At 39.2% G+C, this 19,661-nt stretch overlaps 1 pseudogene; it reads left to right on the top strand.

Annotated features, from left to right (window-relative positions):
- Positions 1 to 16,336: 16,336 nt before the first annotated feature.
- On the top strand, positions 16,337 to 17,625 carry LOC142180111 (G2/mitotic-specific cyclin-2-like; annotated as a pseudogene).
- The last annotated feature ends 2,036 nt before the right edge of the window (positions 17,626 to 19,661 follow it).

Genomic DNA, 19,661 nt, shown 5'->3' with positions numbered 1-19,661 from the left:
ATCCTTAGGTTTACAAGAGTTTGTAAACATTATTGTTTTGGCTCAGAGTTGTAGTGAAGCTTTGAGAAAAATCATACTATGTAGTTGGTCGTGGTTTTTTCACCTTTTGAGTCGGGTCTTTTTCACATAAAAATACTTATGTTCTTTACTTTCGCATTTATTATTCCGCAATTGTAGTATAAGGAACTCGTAGAAGAACGAGACCCTTCTATAATTTGTGCACGCGTAAAATTGGACACCACACAAATTACCTCCTCCCCTCCCCCTCCCCCTCCCCTCCTCCCCTTGTGTGGTATTGAAGTATAAAACATCTATTGGACAACTTTCCAACAATGGAAAAGGGTCATATTTGCCTCTTTAATATGGAAAATAAGTTACATTTACCTTCTCTTAGTATAACTATTCTTACCATCATACTTTTGGATCCCATCTTAAAAAAAGACACATTAATTTTAAAAAAATGGAATGCTCTGGCTCGGATTGACCCCGACATGCACGGATCTGATTAAACCCACTAAACCCGGCACCTTAAGAACTCAGTAATCGTGACTCGGTACTAGCCCAGTAATTGAACCTCCCGGCCACTAATTTCTTACCAGCCCGATACTGACCCCAGACCAAAACACCGATAGTTATACTAAAAAATTAAAATAGAAGATAGATATAACTTATTTTCAACAGTAAAGGAGCAAATATTATCCGTTTCCATTCTAACAGTCAACCATACCTTATTATTTTTGTTAAAAAATTATTTGAGCTTTATTCGCTCTTGACTAAGTTATGGGAGAATAGGAATCAGAGTCTATAAGGTTCTTTCGGCGTGGAGGATTCATCTTACTTGCTAAATCCATTTTGGTTTAGCTTTAGTTACCTCAAAGGAACCTTGGCACGTTCTTTAATCTCCAGGAAAAAGATAATCCCAATAATGTAGTGGGAGAAGTACCAAATCTTGAGGAAATCTTCAAGCGTGCTTGATCATTCATTTAGGATTCTGCAAACCAGATGTGAATGGTTTCGATAGCTTCAATATGTTTTTCTTTTAAATTTTTAAAAAGCGTATATTATACAAAGGGGGAGTTGTTCTATGCCTAATTAAAGAATATATACTTCAATGACTTTTAGCTCACATCACATCAGCACTTTTGCTATCAGAATCATTTTCCTTTATCATGAAAGAATCATTTATGATTATCTATTTTTTCCAAGACAATTATAACACATTGCGTGGTTAATCGGTCGGTGCTTAGGATCTTAATTTCTATATTTGCGTAGGCAACTCAAAATTTCATAGTTGTATTAATAAAAAAATAGTCTCACCACGTGGACAAGTTAAATCTTAATACGTATAGTCAAGAATGACGTGGACAAAATTTGAAGAGAAACACTCGGTACTAAACATATTGACTACGTAGCTACACCAAATACGATATGAAGAATCTCTCGTAGATACAAAAAGGAAAAGAATGCTAATCCTGGATAAAGTGGGATTAGATATAAATTCATTATTAGTTAAGATTATCAATGTAAGCTCTCTCTATATATATAGTTTATCCCAAAAATCGGATAACAATTGAATTTATACGTGATTTTAAGGATACGTGATCTAATTTGATACAAAATAAGAAATCAGATTTAATATGGAAGAATAAGTAGAAAAATAAATACAAACTATGCAGATTAAACAACTTAAGCCTCGCAAGGTTAAGTTCCTTTGAACTTAGATGTGATATTATTGAAGTCAGAATAATATGAACCAAGCTGCAAAAAATGGTATCTTGTTCTCTTAAGTATATTACAATGTGTCCCTAGACTTACTCCATTCCCTTTATATATACAGGGAGATGAAATCTTTAAGATATTATTTTATAGGAAATTATGTATACCGTTGGCTCCCTTTTTGAATTAATCCCGTAATTTTCTCCATAATGATTTGTGAGTGGCAAGAATTACAGATACTTGTCGTGTGAGTTGGGAAAGCTTTTCTTCGAGGTCGTTAGAAGCGGGGTCAGTCGTGCCCCTGATAAATTTGAGGGCAAATCGGATGGTCTTGTTCGAACTTCGATCCTCGATATCGAACTCAGTCACATCTGTAACTTCGATCTCTTATGCAGGTGCCGAGCCTTTACCTATTGTTCCAGATGCCTCGATCAAGTATAGAGCTTGGTTCTACCCGTATACAGATAGTCCCCTCATTTTTCAGAGAGTAAGCGACTAAAAATGATATGTAACCTCGGTCCTTACTTCGATAAATCATGACGTCGGGTACATGACGTAGGTGATAAGAATAGTGAAAATGTCCCATCAGTCCGATCTTCGAGGAATTAAATGTATGTCAGTTGACGGTCGGCTACCTCGGGAGATGAATCGCCGTTTAAGGAACCTATAAATTCCCTTTAATCCGTTTGTTTAGCACTTTTACGCTCACATCCTTCTTGCGTTCTAAGAACTTCATCTTCTTCATCTTCTAGTTTTCTCATTGCCAACCTCAAAGCTTCACCTTATCAACAATCTCTTTCCTTCATTTTTGATAAAAATGGCAAAAACTTTAAAGTCTGTTCCAAAAAAAGAAGCACCTTCTGAAAATACTCCTCACGCTGCTACTGAGGAACCCCCACTGAGATCATAAATCCCTACTAGGTGCCCTACTGTGGCTGATTTCAAGGTTGAGAACACGCCCATGGTACCGGATTAATGCGAACCGGTCTTGAGGTACATATGTACGATCACGGACAGCATCCTCGATAAGGTTAAAGAGGATTGCAACCGGGTAGGCAAACACGTAGTGGTCCCTACCCCTAAAGAATCAATTACCACCTACGTGGAGGGTTTCTTAAGTGTTTATACTTACTCTTTCACGTTAGGGCCTCTAGACCCGGTTATCATAGCCTTTTGCAAAAGATATGATGTGACGCTCAGGCAGATACATCCTTCATTTTGGAGGATTGTTATTCTGCTTCGATTCTTTGTGAGAAAGGTCGAGGGATGCCCATTCACTATTGACCGTCTCATGCGCCTGTACAACCCTCGACTTTACCGAGGAGGGTTAATTAAGCTTGCACGCCGAGCCACCAAGACTTTGTTCTCGAGTATCGACCAGGATCGAGACCAGGGCTAATTAGGTAGATTTGTTCGAATGAGAACCTCAGACTTAATCCTGGCTGCGGACATGCCTTTCCCTGAGAAATGGAACATGAAACGTAAGTTGAGCTTTGCCTTCGGTATTCCTTTTAATGCTTTTCATTCCATTTGGTTTCTCATCGATGTTATATGATGCAGCTGTTGCCCAGGTGCCGAACCCCGTTCCCGAACTGAAAGAGTGGGCCGAGGGCATTGTAACACAGAGACCTTATTCTGAACACTTATGGCATGAGCTCTCGAAGGGCCAATGGGAGGCCCGTAATCATGGTAAGGGTTTTTCCATAATGATACATCTCATCTCATTTTTATCTCATCAGTCTCTGATCCGTTATATTTTCATTTTGTAGGTTTCGAAAAGGACGTCGAGATGAGGCCTCCATCAGCTGGCGATGACGCCGATCTCCTTGCTTTGAAACATGGCAAAGAGAAGAGGAAAAGAAAAGCTCTGAGTCCTTAGGCCCCTGAAAGGAAAAGACCGAGGAATCGACTTGTGTAGAAACCTAAGAAAACCAGTGCCTGAGAACTTTCATCGGCCTTACTCAATCAGTTGAGAGATGAGTCTGAGGTAGAAACAGTGGCTTTGAAATGCCTCAAGCCATGGAGGTCGTAGACGAAACAATGACTGAAGTCTCCGAGAGGGTTGAGACCGATTTGGCCTGATCCAGTGAGGTCGAGAAAGAAAATGTGATCGGTACATCCCGGTCAGAAGATAACGCACCCAAAGAGGTGCTTGGGGTGATTGACCTTTCTTGGTCGCCTTCGTTTACAACTTCTATGATAAACGAGGCCCAGGCGTTGAAAGGTAACCCTGGCGAAGGGGCCCAAGGAGCAGCCGATTCTTTCCATAATATTTTCGACGACCTAGATTCCACTGCTTTGGAAGATGTTACCGGTTTGGGCGACCTACCGGTACCAAGGAAGATATCGTCCTCGGGAGCTGGCGGGTCCTCATCGAGCCCGAAATTAGTGAATCGGTTCCCTGCCCCAGTGGGAATTTCTAGTTACCTTCGGTGCTTGGTGCCCGAAGAGGATCAAATCAAAATGAACGAGGTAGAGGCGCCTTGCCTTTTCAACGAAGCTCAACAAGCGCTGAATCAGGTAATTTTGCATATCCCTTTGTTATATACTTAGATTCAATAGTGAATAATCCTAACATCTTTCTTTGTATTTGCAGGCCTCGGTGCTTCATCATGAGGCCTTTCTCTAATACCGGGAGGATTTCAAGTGTCACGAGGCCAAGACTCGGGAGCTTGCCGAGAAAAAGGATACTTACAAGCTTCTTAGTGAGAAGCTTCAGGCCGATTTAGAAGCAGTTCGAAAGGAGCGTGTCGGTTTCCTTGAGCAGGTAATACGAATATTCAATCTTAGCGATCACGATCCAAATACTTTGGCTAACGAGCCAAAACTACAGGCTCAAAAGAGGCTTGACCGGTCGAGCAGCTTCAGGCAGAGGTATACGTGGTGAAGGCCGAGGCCGAAAAATGGAAGAAAAATATGGATCGTCTGGCCTGGGAAATAGGAAACTACCCGGGCACAATTGGCTTCTGTTGAGGTTCAGCTTCAGGCTGCAAAGGAGAAGAACTCAGCGCAGGCCACAACGATCGAGGAACTCCAATCTCAGGTGAGTTTAGCCGTTTCTGGCCAAGAGAATCTGGCCAAGGAGTTCGAGGCTGCCAAGTTAGAAGTCATTGCAGCCCTAAACAAAACTGATAAAAGGGTGGCCCAACTCAAAGTTGATGCTGAGGCTATACAGGAGCAGGCAAAAAGTATGGTGAAGCATACGTGGTGGGAATCCCAAAGGAAGACCTTCGAGGGAGTCCATGCCAAGAATTTTGACATATTGAACGAAATTGTGAACGCCAAGACATGCGAAGCCAATGCTCGAAGGCTAGCTTTTCCCGAGGAGAATTCCAATGCATCTGAATAGTCAGGCGAGTCCGGTGGTGAGGGAGACTCCGAAGGTGATGACGCACCCCCCGGTGAAGATTAGGCCGTTCAAATTTTGTACTGTTTCTTTTGTTGAGGCAATTTGGCCTTTGTATATGACATGTAACTGGGCTATTTAACCTTTGTAAAAAAAACATCAATATAAGGCCCCTTTCATAGCTTTCAAATTTCTTCTTTGCTTTATTATTTATTTTCACAAAGGTTGAGATACCTTAGCATGTGATAATTAGGTTGTGTTTGAAGGTTCGAACAAACCTTGCCTTTATCGCCTTTTTGGGTTAAGGCTTTGTAGGGGTTCGGTGTTATCGATAATTTTTCCTCGAAATATTTTAAGTTTATAGTTTTGCCGAGGGTAATCTTTAGAATCGGGCAATGCCAAAATAAGCTTTATGCCCTCGAGTGTTTTTAACTCGTAATGGCCTTTAACTTTAATTCGGGCAATGCCAAATAAGTTTGATACCCTCGAGTTTTATTAACTCGGACTAGCCTTAGCCTTTAAATTCGGGCAATGCCAAATAAGCTTCATGCCCTCGAGTTTTATTAACTCGGACTGGCCTTAGCCTTTAAATTCGGGCAATGCCAAATAAGCTTCATGATCCCGAGTGTTATTAACTTGGAATAGCCTTAACCGCTAAGTTCGAGCATGTCAAATAAGCTTTATGCCCTCGAGTTTTATTAACTCGGAATGGCCTTAGCCTTTAGATTCGGGCATGCCAAATAAGCTTTATGCCCTCGAGTTTTATCAACTCGGAATGGCCTTAGCCGTTAAGTTTGGGCATGCCAAATAAGCTTTATGCCCTCGAGTTTTATCAACATGGAATGGCCTTAGCCGTTAAGTTCGGGCATGCCAAATAAGCTTTATGCCCTCGAGTTTTATTAATTCGGAATGGCCTTAGACTTTTAAGTTAGGCAATGCCCACAGTCCCCGAGTGCAATGAATGTTCGGACTCGGATTAAGGTGGCCCTTGGGCTCGATTTCTTTAGGGGATCAGATATAGGAAATTCCTTGAAAAATGCAAGTGACATTTTTGAGGACAAGATATTTATATGCATAGAAAAATCTCCTTTTTTATTCCTATGCATAATAGTTATACATGTATACACGTTTTGTGCCAGGGTTCGATTTATTCGAGCGGGCACGATTCATTTAACTGTTTAGCCCTTACAATAAATCCCGTTGATCGAGGCCCTTCAATCACGAAGTCAATATGCCTTGTAAAATCTGATACACGAGGATATTGCCCCCAGTGTTCGAGGTTGACCGATGAGAGGCCTCTAATGCTGCCGTGATCATTCTAAGTTAGCACGATTACTTGTTGCCTCGTTAAAAACCTTGTCGAAAAACCCATTTGGGACAAAACCGGTTCAAGGAAAAAAGAATGCAACGCGTGCTTTCAGACCTAGGATCTCGTATCATCCTTTGTAAGTTGCCTGCAAGTGTTAATGTAAAAAAGAAAAATAAAAGAAAGATTTGAGGTCGTACCTTAGCAATAATATCATTTTAAGTGAGATATATTCCAATTGTTTGGTAATTGCTCGATGTTCATTGTTCCCAGCTTGTAGGATCCTTTTCTGGTGATCCCGATAATTTGATACGGTCCTTCTCAGTTCGGCCCCAATTTCCCTTCATTCGGGTTTCGGGTGTTCAGTATAACTTTTCTTAATACTAAGTCCTCGGTATTAAAATATCGAAGGTTGGACCTTCGATTATAATATCTCTCGATCTGCTATTTTTGGGCAGCCAAACGGACAAGGGAGGCTTCTCGCCTTTCATCTAATAGTTCCAGGCTTGTACTCATAACCTCATCATTTGATTCCCTTGTCGTATGTAGGAATCTGACGCTTAGTTCTCCGACCTCGATTGATATTAAAGCTTCGGTGCTGTAAACCAAAGAAAATGGCGTGGATCCGGTACTGGACTTCGAGGTTGTACGGTACACCCATAGGACCTCAGGTAACACTTCTTTCCATTTTTCTTTGGCGTTGATCAAACTCTTTATGAGGTTTTGGATTATGGTTTTGTTGGTGGATTTTGCTTGTCCTTTCCCACTAGGGTGGTAAGGAGTGGATAAGATCCTTTGCTGCCAATAAACTATTTTCTTTTGTCGCACACAATCTTGGACTGTATTCTGAATCGACATATAATGTGATCCTAGATAAAATCATTGACTTCTTTTTCTCTGACCTTTTCATATGCATGTGCTTCCATCCATTTAGAAAAATAGTCAGTCATAAATAAAATAAATTAGGCCTTACCGGGCGCCCGTGGAAGGAGCCGACGATGTCCATCCCCTATTTGATCAATGTCCATGGTGACAAGACCGAATATAACGGCTCTCCTACTCGATGAATCATTGGAGCATGCCTTTGGCATCCATCGCATATTCGAACGAACTCCTTCATGTCTTTTCCCATGTCGATCCAATAGTAACCGGCTCTAATTATTTTTTTAACCAATGATTCGGCGCATGAGTGATTTCCACAGATAGTTTCGTGCATTTCCCTCAAAACATATTCGGTATCCCCTGGTCCCAAACATATCGCCATCGAGCCATCGAACATTCTTTCGACTAACATTCCATCCTCGGATAAGCTAAATAGGGAAGCCTTGGCACGTAGGGCCCTTGATTCTTTTGGATCCTAGGGTAGTTTTACGGTCTTGATATATTATACGTACTTATTCCTCCAGTCCTAAGTTAAGCTCATTGAATTGATCTCGGCATGGCCATGTTCCACCACCGATATCATAAGCTGCATGACTCCTCCTGAATTAAACTCGTTATCTTCGACCAACGACCCGAGGTTAGCGAGGGCATCGACTTCGCTGTTTTGTTCCCGAGGTACATGCTGCAAAGTCCATTCCTTGAACCGATGTAATGTCAGTAGTAACTTGTCTAAGTATCTCTATATTCGTTCTTCCTTAACCTCGAATGTTTCGTTAACTTGGTTTACCACAAGGAGGGAGTCGCACTTGGCTTCAATCACTACTCCTGAGCTTTTGCCTAATTCAAGGCCTGTAATCATGACCTTATATTCGACCTCGTTGTTAGTCAATTTCACAGTCTTAACATATTGTCTAATTATATTGCCTATTGGTGTCTTTCGTATGATACCAAGTCCGGACCCTTTGGCGTTCGAGGCCCCATCTGTAAAGATGGTCCAGATTTTCGAAGATGTCCCTAAGTTAACTAGTAACTCTCTTTCGACCTCAGGTATCAGGGCCGGTGTAAAGTCGGCCACGAAGTCTGCCAATATTTGAGGCTTAATGGCGGTCGGAGGTCGATATTCAATTTCATACCCACTTACTTCCACGGCCCATTTGGCCAATCGACCCGAGAGTTTGGGTTTATGTATAACGTTCCTTAACGGGTAAGTAGTCACGACACATATGGGGTGACATTGGAAGTATGGTTTTAGCTTTCTATAGGCACTTAGCAAAGCGAGCGCCAATTTCTCTAAGTAGGGGTATCTAGTTTCGGCCTCACCCAAGCTCCGGCTAACGTAATAAATCAGAAATTGCGTACCTTGTTCTTCCCGAACTAGGACTCCACTTACCGCTATCTCCGATACTGCCAAATACAAGTATAGTGGCTCGTCTTCCCTCAGTGTGTGAAGCAGTGGCGGGATCTTTAAATACCGCTTAAGTATTTCCAACGCCCATTTGCATTTCGAGGTCCATGTGAAGTTGTTTTTCTTTTTTAGCGATGAGAAAAATCGATGACTCTTATCGGAGGACCTCGAGATGAATCGTCCCAGGGTGGCGATGCGCCCGGTTAGCCTTTGTACGGCCTTCACATTATCCACTACCATGATATCTTTGATAGCTTTGATCTTGTCAGGGTTGATCTCTATTCCTCGGTTGGATACCATGAACCCGAGAAATTTACCTGACCCGACGCCGAACACGAATTTTTTCGGATTCAGCTTCATGTTGTCCTTTTTCAATATACTTATGGTTTCCTGCAAATGCTTTAAATGGTCCTCTGCTCCCAGGGATTTAACCAACATATCGTCAATGTAAACTTCAATCAATTTTCCTATTTGTTCTTCGAACATCCGATTTACTAGGCGTTGGTATGTGACACCAGCATTTTTTAATCCAAACGGCATTACATTATAATAGTATGTGCCATTTTTAGTGATGAAGGAGGTTTTTTCCTGATCACCCGGGTCCATCTGTCTTTGGTTGTACCCGGAATAGGCATCGAGAAAATTGAGGATCTCGTGGCCTGTCGTGGCATTGATCATACGATCGATGTTGGGCAAAGGAAAAGAGTCTTTGGGGCATGCCTTATTCAAATCTTTGTAATCTACACACATTCTTAGTTTATTCCATTTTTAATGGCTATCACTACGTTTGCTAACCAATCCGGGTATTTAACCTCCCTAATGGATCCTATTTTTAGGAGTTTAGATACCTAGTCCTTGATGAAATCATGTTTGACCTCGGACTGGGGCCTCCCCTTCTGCTTGACAGGATTCAGTTTAGGGTCCATGCTTAATCTGTGAGTGGTTATTTTTAGTGGGATCCTTGTCATATCAAGATGGGACCAAGAAAAATAATCTATGTTAATTATAAGGAATTGAACAAAAATTTTCCTGAGCTCGGGAGTTAATCCCGCGCCCAGGTATACCTTCTGATCGGGTAAATGCTCGATTAATACAACCTGCTCTAGCTCTTCGACCGTCGATTTGGTTGCATCGGAATCATCGGGGATTATAAAGATCAGGGAATCCCGTAATTATCGTCTTCGTACGTCTTTTGCTTATCTGATCGGATCATTACCGGAATCGGTAATTGTGATTTGGCTTTTGGATCGGTGCCATAATTCGGTTCCTTCGGTTTTGTGATCGTTGATATCAGAACCACTTCTTCGATGGAAAACATCTCTTTTGCGAGTGGTTGTTCCCTGTAGATTGTCTTGATCCCCCCTATGACTGGGAATTTTAACACTTGATGAAGAGTTGAGGGTACTACTCTCATGTGGTGGATCCATAGCCTTCTGAGAAGGGCGTTGTACCTCATATCCTCTTCAATCACATAAAACTTGGCCTCCCGTACGATTCTGGCGGTGTTGACCGGTAACGTTATCTCCCCTTTGGTGGTTTCATATGCCATGTTGAACTCGTTTAGGACTCAGACTGCTAGCACGATCCTGTCTTGTAGGCCGAGCTGTTCTACGACCTTCGATCGAATAATGTTGGCCGAGCTACCTGGATCAAATAACACACATTTGATTCCAATTTTATTTACGAGTATAGATAGTACCAGTGCATCATTGTAAGGTTGTATGATCCCTTTTGCGTCCTCGTCGCTGAAGGATAAGGCTCCTTCATGTATGTAGTTTTGAGTTCGTTTTTCCCTAGTGACGGAGATTCTGGTGCATTTCAACATTGGCCCTTGTGGGATGTTGACTCCATCGATGATCATATTTATGACGTGTTGAGGTTCGGTATCTTCTCGTCTTGTCTGTTTATTAGAACCCATGTTTCTAAAGTGGTTCTTGGCTCGGTCGCTCAAGAATTCTTAAAGGTGCCCATTGTTGAATAAACGGGCTACTTCTTCTCTCAGCTGTCAACAATCTTCCGTTCTATGACCGTGAGTGTCATGATATTTGCACATATGGTTAGGGTCCCTTTGAGCTGGATCAAATTGTAGAGGTTGAGGCCATTTAGTATCACTGATGCGCCCGATAGCAGATACTATTGCAGAAGCATCGATATTAAAGTTGTATTCTGATAGCCTCGATGCTTCTTTAGGCCCGAGGGACATGTCGAAGCCATTTTTGGTCATGAGCCCTCGGTTGCTCCGACCTCAATCGATCCCCGTTTGATCCTGGTTCACGATCGATGTCCCTGTTGGATCTATCGAGAGTCCTAGCGGGATATATAGACTTTGAAGGTGTCCCGAGTTGATCATCTTCGACTCTGATTTTCGATTTATACCAATTGTGTATATCGGTCCAAGTAATGGCAGGGTATTCTATCAGGCTTTGCTTTAATTATTGCGAAGCCACCGAGCTTCGAATATTGAGTCCCTGAGTGAAAGCCTGAACAACCCAATCATCAGCGACCGGCGGCAAATCCATTCGTTCCATTTGAAAACGAGACACGATCTCCTTGAGCATCTCGTTCTTCTTCTGTTTGACTTTGAAAAGGTCTGATTTCCTGGTTTCGACCTTGATGGCACCGGCATGTGCTTTTACGAAAGAGTCTGCAAGCATAGAAAATGAGTTAATAGAATTAGGAGGTAAGTTGTGATACCATATCATGGCTCCCTTCGACAGAGTTTCCCCAAATATTTTCAGCAAAACAAATTCGATTTCATCATCTTCTAAGTCGTTCCCCTTGATGGCACATGTATAAGAGGTTACATGCTCATTCGGATCAGTCATTCTGTTGTACTTAGGTATTTCGGGCATACGAAATTTCTTGGGGATCGGTTTTGGGGCCGCGCTGAAAAGGTTTTTGCATGAACTTCTTGGAATCCAGTCCTTTCAATATCGGGGGTGCTCCTGGGATTTGATCTACCCTGGAATTATAGGTTTCAACCCTTTTATCGTTCGCTTCGATCCTCTTTTCCCCTGACTCTATCCGCTTTGTCAGCTCCTCGAGCATTTTTATAATTTCGAGGTTAGTCCCCCATTCTTTTTCATTTGACCTTACCACGGCCGGTTCCGTTCCGCAGGTGACTTCTTGGGTTCGATTTTGTCGTCTTATAAGTCATTCCCCTTGATGGCACATGTATAAGAGGTTACATGCTCGTTCGGATCAGTCGTTCCGTTGTACTTAGGTATTTTGGGCATACATAATTTCTTGGAGATCGGTTTTGGGGCCGCGCTTGGGGAAAAAGGGTTTTGCACAAACTTCTTGGAATTAAGTCCCTTCAATATCGAGGGTGCTTCTGGGATTTGATTTACCCTGGAATTATAGGTTTCAACCCTTTTATCGTTCGCTTCGATCCTCTTTTCCCTTGACTTTATCCGCTTTGTCAACTCCTCGAGCATTTTTATAATTTTGCAGTTTGTCCCCGATTCTTGTTCATTTGACCTTACCACGACCGGTTCCGTTCTGCGAGTGACTTCTTAGGGTGGATCGGGTTCAACCCTGCTCGGTGCCTGGGTTTGGCTCTGTAACTGAGCTATAGCCATCTGTTGAGCTTGCAGCATTTTGAAGTTCATGCGTAGGCTAATCCCATCTTCCTCAATGTTCTGTGTGTTTCGAGCTGCAGATCGGGCTCCACCACGAACGTTATTTTTAGGGTCGGTACGCAAATTCGCGTCGATGGCCACATGTGAATTTACATCGATTGGATCTGTAGTCTGAATCCCAACGACATCAGCGGGTGGCCCCGCATTAGCGGGCACCATGTTGTTATTCTCACCTTGATGACCAACCTCGTTGTCGATATATAGAGGTGCCAATTGAGAGTTTGTCATTTTTCGGCCTCAGATCAAAGATACTTCAAAGAGCAAGTGTAAAGTTGTGTGTGTTATGAACATTTGTATCAAATAACTACTGTTATCCTTAGTCCCACGGTGGGCGCGAAACTGTTTACCCTAAAAATCGCATAACAATTGAATTTATACGTGGTTTTAAGGATATGTAATCTAATTTCATACAAAACGAGAAATCAGATTTAATATGGAAGAATAAGTATAAAAATAAATACAAACTATGTAGATTGAACAACTTAAGCCTCGCAAGGTTAAGTTCCTTTGAATTTAGATGTGATATTATTGAAGCTAGAATAATTTGAACAAAGCTGGAAAAAATAGTATCTTGTTCTCTTGAGTATGTTACAATGTATCCCTAGACTTACTCTATTCCCTTTATATATACAGGGACATGGAACCTTTAAGACATTATTTTATAGGAAATTATGTATACCGTTGGCTCCCTTTTTGACTTAACCCCGTAATTTCCGCCATAGTGATTGGTCAGTGGCGAGAATCACGGATACTTGTCATGTGACTTGGCAAAGCATTTCTTTGAGGTCGTTAGAAGCGGGGTCGTTCGTGCGCCCGATAAATTCGAGGGCAAACCTGATGGTATTGTTCGAACTTCGATCCTCGATATCGAGCTCAGTCATATCTGTAACTTCGATCTCTTACGTAGGTGCCGAGCCTTGACCTATTGTTCCAGATGCCTCGATCAAGCATAGAGCTCGGTTCTACCCGTATACAATCTGTAACTTCGATCTCTTACGTAGGTGCCGAGCCTTGACCTATTGTTCCAGATACCTCGATCAAGCATAGAGCCCGTATATATATATATATATATATATATATATATATATATATATATATATATATATATATATATATATATATACACACACACAACAAAAGTGGGAAGAGCTATGTTATCAATTAATGCTTATTATAAATACTTACTATTCCCTCCGTTTCAAATTAGATGAGCTACTTTCCTTTTTAGTCTGTTCCAAAATAAATGACACATTTCTAAATTTGGAAATAATTCAACTTTAAACTCTTTCATTTTACTCATTTACCCTTAATGGGAAGCTTTTATAGCCACACAAATATCATGGTCATACAAACTTTTTATCCCTTATAAAGCTTTTAAAACCACAAGTTTTAAATTCATCTTCTTTTTTCTTAAACTTCATGTCGAGTCAAACTATCTCATCTAAATTGAAACGGATGGAGCAACTCAATTACGTACTTATTGAAAGAAAAGGAAACTTAATTACGTACCCTTAATCTAAGCTTAGATTCGAACCGACGTGCTCATTCTGAGAATACGTTACTCATCTATGACGGGATACGCTCCTTCCTAATAGTATCATAACAAAAACCGCTCGTGGACAGCAACTCTACTAGGTTTAGAAGGTCGCATATGTTGTTTGCTTTCTTCAACCGATACGTTGTACTATTGCCGCCTTACGGGAGAAAGGGGAACAAGGATGCAGCATAACAAAGAGAGCGATAATCTTCCAACGCCACTTAATCTAGCTGTAGCAGTTATCTCTCCGTGACTACTTAGGCTGTCGGTGCAAAGAGAAAAAAGTTCGATCTCCTCAGTTAACTTTCAGGTTCGGCCCCTTAGCACTTTTTCACCTAATTTCCATATTCGTATCACACGTTTTTCCTCATGTATTTGATCCTCAAAATTCTGGTATTGTATACGGTCAAAATCTGGCCTATCCGATTTTGCTGTTTGATCGAGACAAGGGAGTTGCATCGGGGTAGCCTCGAAATAAATCAGACCCGAGCTCGAAGACGAGACATCAAGCCTAGAGATCGAAGTGTACGTTGAGACCGAGGCCAGGAACAATCGAGATCAAGTATGACCGCATAATAACGGAATGGCGAGATAGCAGTAACCGGTCGAAGATCACAGCTTGAATCTCGGAACGGATATCCGTGACTGGTCGAGAATCATGACGTGAATCTCGTAACGGACCAAATCAGAAGCGGTTAACTAGTTGTTTATACGATTTCCTTCTGTAATTAGAGACATATCATAAATAGGTTTCCTCTACTATATAAAGAGGAGTTCCAATCATTTGTGAGGAGGATTCACTGGTAAGAATATACATATACGTTGCTTTCTTTGTCTTACTTACTGTTCATCACTGCTTGTTCCATCCTCTGCTATTCTTATTAATTAAACCTCGAGACTATCTCGAATCGAGGTCGAGGCATTATTTGCAGACTGGTTAGATTTACTTTTGTCCAATTTATATATTTAATTCGTTATTTTTCAATTGGTACTGGTTTAAATCACATATCCTTAAAACTACAATATGAGTTTAATTGTTACTCGATTTTTAGGGTAAACAGGTAGAACTGCTACTATTTCGTCCAACTATTTTTCCGGCTAAATCCTCGACGAAATCTGTCTCCAGAGTAATTGAGTTCGCTCTTGTTTACATAGCAGAAAACGTTCATATCTAGAGAAACTTCTCATGATTCTTAACTATTTTCTGATATGGATACCTTAATGGGTTTCTAAATCTACTTTTATAATTTGTTATTGAATTTAAAATGATTGTAATTGTTGTTATAGCTTACAATTTGGAGATGACTATAGGAGTAATATTTATCGGTTACTCAAACATGTATTGCTTGAATACGTAATACATTTAAGTAAGCCTAGATTTGTGTTCATCCTCCTTTAATTTTTAGAGACTATGACTGTAGTCATGACTTATCTTTTTATTGATTCAATGTTGCATAATGTATGGACATATGTCCTAGAGGAGGTTGACATAATTCCTTCTCATCAATTTTAAATATCAGAACTCGCGACTCTTGGGTTTTCTTTTGTATCCAGAAGTTGTGGCAATAGAATTGATCATTGCTCTTTTCGCCTTACTCATGTTTATCATGTGCTTAGGTTCTATCTTCATCATTATTCTTATAAGTCACTTGTGGTTCAACCCAAGGGTCTCAACAAATATTTTTAAAACTACAAATTTCAAAAGTTTACCGTCACAAGCATGTAATGACATATTTAATACCATAAGTTTCAAATGTTTTAATTTCTTTGTTAAACTTTGTGTGAAGTCAAACTATAATAAACAAAGGGAGTAATTATTTTTTTAGTAAATGTTATTATTAGTAATTGTAAATAAAAGTGAACGTCATTGAGGCATTTGCACAAATGATTTCTCTCGATGTCACTCTTTAAATTTATCTTGAGGTCACTCTTCAAATTTTTCTTGATATTTTTCGTTAAATTATGTCCCATATTAGCTTAGTGGATTAAATTTTGTTGAATTTTTTGCCATCGAACTACTTTTAAAGATGAAATTTGACACATTAGGCTAATGAGTGACAAAATATAGAGCAATCTCAAAAAAGGTCATATGATGCAAAAAGATCAACGCGAGCTTGTCCAGTCCCCTTTGAATTTTTTCTAAAATTTATCCATCCTATTATTTTAACCTTTTGTCTTCTTTTACTTTAGAATTTTCAATTTTTAAGATTGTTCTGCATAGGCATATATTATTTTTTGTTATTTATAAGAATTTAAATATTCAACTGAAAATATAAATATGGTTATCCAAAACTCAAAAAAATTACAAAAATCAATTAATTGTGTCGCATCTTAAGCTAGAAAATAAGTTTCAAAATAATTTAAAGCCTCTCGTAAAAGTTTGGCTTTAGGCCTCATAATGTATTGAGCCGCCCCTGTAATATTAGTAATTTTAGATTCGGTAATTTTTATTTTGTCGGTTCTAGAAGTTATTTTAAAGTTATGATATGGTAATTAAGTATAAATGGTATTACCCGTGGATCTTTTTCAATGGACAGAATCACGTATTTTTGGTCATACTACTTGTTGTCTTTCAAAGTTAAAAAAAAATTGATTTTTGATGAGATAATTCTAGCAGTTTCTTAAGTTTTTTATAATGTGGTTTCTGATGCACATGTTCGATCGAAGTACCATCTTAGTTTAGAGTTTAACAACAATTACATGTCATTTGATGTGACTAAATAATGTTCATTATATTGAAGGTTGCAACCGTATCTCGCCAGATTATATGCCACAACTGCTTGACCTAAAGTAGAGGATGAGATCTATACTAATTTGACGGGCTCATTAAGGTACTTAAACTTTTACTCCCAATGGAAGAATAGGAGAGAGCAAAATCAAATTCTTAATAGTTATGTTAATTGCTTATTCTAAATGATACATCACAAGTTTGAGCTCAGAGGAAAAGAGTACTATCCCTAAATGTTAACTTGATAGATAGATTTTTGGATTGGGTTGGTTGCCACGCTACTACTATGCAAATATGATGCAATTTCTCTTCTAATAGTGGATGATTTGGTGTTCATTTTGGATAAAGCATACACAAAGAAGAAGATTCTTGAAATGTTAGCTAACGATTTTCTATCGATGTCAACTATTACTATATTTTTGTGTACCTTCAAACTATTAGTAAAGATCACATTCCTGTAGCAATTAATGATATTCAACACTCTGCAGTTTAATATGTCAGTTCCAACTGCATATAGTTTTGTAAGAAAATTTCTCAAGGTTGCTCAATCGGACAAAAGGTTAGTATAACTCTTGGGTTTTGAGATTCTTGGCCTTTTTGCAGTATAGAACGTGTTGCTTTCTTTGACTTTGTACTCCTTTAACAGCTTGTGCTACTTTCGTTCTTCTTGATTGCGCTTTGCCTGGTGGGAATGTGACATGCTTAAATTGCCACCATACTTTATTGCTACTGCTGTAATCTTATGCAACTTAGTGCACACTTTGTGGTGTTAGACAATGAATTAAAACTTGTGAGTTGCACGCAAAATACTCAAAGATCAACTTTTGTGAGTGTACTAACTCTGCATTCTATGATTATTGTAACTAATTTCTCATGCTTGCTTTAGTTTAACTTCTTTTTTTTTCCTTTGCTTTTTAGGGATTGTTCAAGATTAATAGCGAACTTCCACCAAAAGACAACAAACAAAAAAATGAACAGGGGTACATAAAAGGTACGATACATCTAAATTTGGCTATGCAGCAAGATGTGAGCCTGCTCATTTTCTTCTTATGCAAACCCAATAATAAAAATGTCATGTATAGATTTTTAACTTGATGTAACATTTGTTATTGGGTTGCTCGAATAGAATGTGGGAGTTTTTATTGTTACCGAAATTACAAAAGCAGAATATTAACTCAGCTACTGTTGTCGTCCCCAGGGAATCTGACTACTTTTCTTAAAAAGCATGATTATTAAATTTGCAAACAACTTTGGGTTGTTATAGCCACACCGTTAGTTGTGTTAGACACAAACAAGGTATAGATTTTAAGTAGTCACTGACATCAAGTTTTAATATATGTTCCAAGTTTTCTTGTTTTATGAAATGTTGCACTTTCTTTGAACGTTTTGTTGACCTAACCATACAACGATCCAACATTAATAATTTGCAGAAATGTTTACTATATTATTTCATGTATAAGCGTTAGTTTAATAATATTAATTTTATTTTCCAAATTCGTGTATTATATGACTCGATATACACGTGCAACGCACGTGCCGAGAAACTAGTTATATTAAAAATGAGAATGACATAACTAAAAAGTTAAATTACTTAAATATCCCTCTAAACAAAATTTGATGAGCACAAAACACACACTAAAATATGCTCGCTAGTCGAATATAGTAAATTGAAATATCGTATCCACACGGATTGAAGTTAAATATTATTATCGTAGTTTGTAGCTAGGTTGCTATCCAAAATGATCAACAATTTAGGTTATGTGATTAAAACTAAAATTAACTAAGAATCTATACTATTAGCTAATGACAATCAATGCAAGTATTAAGCAAAGGAAGTTATCAATTGGGAGAAGATAGGGTTGATAGGATAGGTGCAAGATAAATGTTTGGGATTTAACTCTAGATAATTCACTTCTAATGTTCAAGTGAGTCTATCGAATTCACTTAGTTATTAGTTCAATTGATTAGTAGAAACTCCTCTCTCGATTAAGTCTCAACCTTACAAGATGAACCAATTTTAAGCACATGAAGATATGCAAGAATTCGTAGTGGATTGGTATTTAGGAGAACTTCTCTCGATTATCCTCCTAACTAAGTTTAATCAACAATTCAACTAGTCTTTTTCGATTACTAAGAAGAATTAATGTCACGACCCAAAATCCAACTAGTCGTGATGGCACCTAACCCAACCCGCTAGGTAAGACAACTAATAACTATCCAATTCCAATAATATTTAAGAAGACAATTAAGTAAAAGAAATTATCTGAATCTTATACATTTTTCAAGGACTAGTAGTACAAATCATGAGCTTCTAAGATTAGAATTTACAAAGCTGGTATGCAATAAATACATCATCTATTCGAAATGTACATAAACAGATTTTTATGAATCTAAGGCTACCATGAACAAGAGGCGACTACAACCAGAACACATGTACGTCTTCAATTCCAGCTCCCGTCGATCACAGCAACATCAGCAACCAACATCTGCACGCAAGGTGCAGAAGTGTAGTATGAGTACAACCGACCCCATGTACGCAATAAGTAATAAACCTAACCTTATGGTGAAAGTAGTGACGAGCTGGAACAAAGGTCAACACCAATAGCCAACAACAGTCCATAACAACGTAAAGCAAGTAATAAAAAAAGTAACTCAGAGATAGAATGCTTAACTTAATTATGATTTCTGAAAATAGTTCTGCCTTTCAAGTATATCAATGAAAACCCAAGTCGTTTACCGAAGTTTCCAAAAATATGAGTAAGTTTGAAAACAATAATTTTTCCCAAAAATCCTTTTAATAATGGATAAGATGTTCCATTTTTTCTTTCTAGATACCAAGTGTAAAATACATCTTTATGCCCATATGTCAACATGTGTGAGAAATCATGAATGATGTGATACCGTACAGTATAAGGAAAAATACATCTCTATGCATGTATGTCATGTGTGCATGTCAATGCAATGTATCTCAGAGATGAACTCATGTACTCACACTCTCAGAGTACTCAATCTCACGGTCTCACACTTTTCATTCATCATGCTCAATCACTCAGTATTGTATATGTCCAATCCGGCCCAGGAAAGATCCATCTCGGAATAT

This window comes from Nicotiana tabacum, chromosome 4, assembly GCF_000715075.1.
Source record: "Nicotiana tabacum cultivar K326 chromosome 4, ASM71507v2, whole genome shotgun sequence".
Classification (NCBI taxonomy): domain Eukaryota; kingdom Viridiplantae; phylum Streptophyta; class Magnoliopsida; order Solanales; family Solanaceae; genus Nicotiana; species Nicotiana tabacum.
This window is presented reverse-complemented; position numbering and strand designations above follow the sequence as displayed.